The sequence below is a fragment of the Penaeus monodon genome, chromosome 21, assembly GCF_015228065.2.
Source record: "Penaeus monodon isolate SGIC_2016 chromosome 21, NSTDA_Pmon_1, whole genome shotgun sequence".
Lineage (NCBI taxonomy): Eukaryota > Metazoa > Arthropoda > Malacostraca > Decapoda > Penaeidae > Penaeus > Penaeus monodon.
In genome coordinates this window covers 39,564,736-39,565,060 of record NC_051406.1, presented here as the reverse complement: position 1 = coordinate 39,565,060, position 325 = coordinate 39,564,736, and positions in this window count along the sequence as shown.

Here is a 325-nt window from a genome sequence, read left to right as displayed (position 1 = left end):
GGTTGGGGTGCTGAAAGTTTGAAGAAAATAGTAGGTTGGGATTTTTATCTATTTTTTATGATTTATTATTAACTTTGTGTGTGTGTGTGGGGGGGGGGGGGTATGGTATCTTTCTTTTTCTTTTTGCTTTAGAAAAAAGAAACTCTTGTGTGCTTCTCTTTGTCTTTCTTCCTTTTATTCTTCAAAGAGTTTAGATTTATAACAGTAAATAAATAAATAAATAATATGTATCCACCAATAATTGATATTCATGTACATTATTTTTGCGAACTTTGGGACAAGATTCACATTTATCAAGACGTAAAACACACACATATGAAGTACA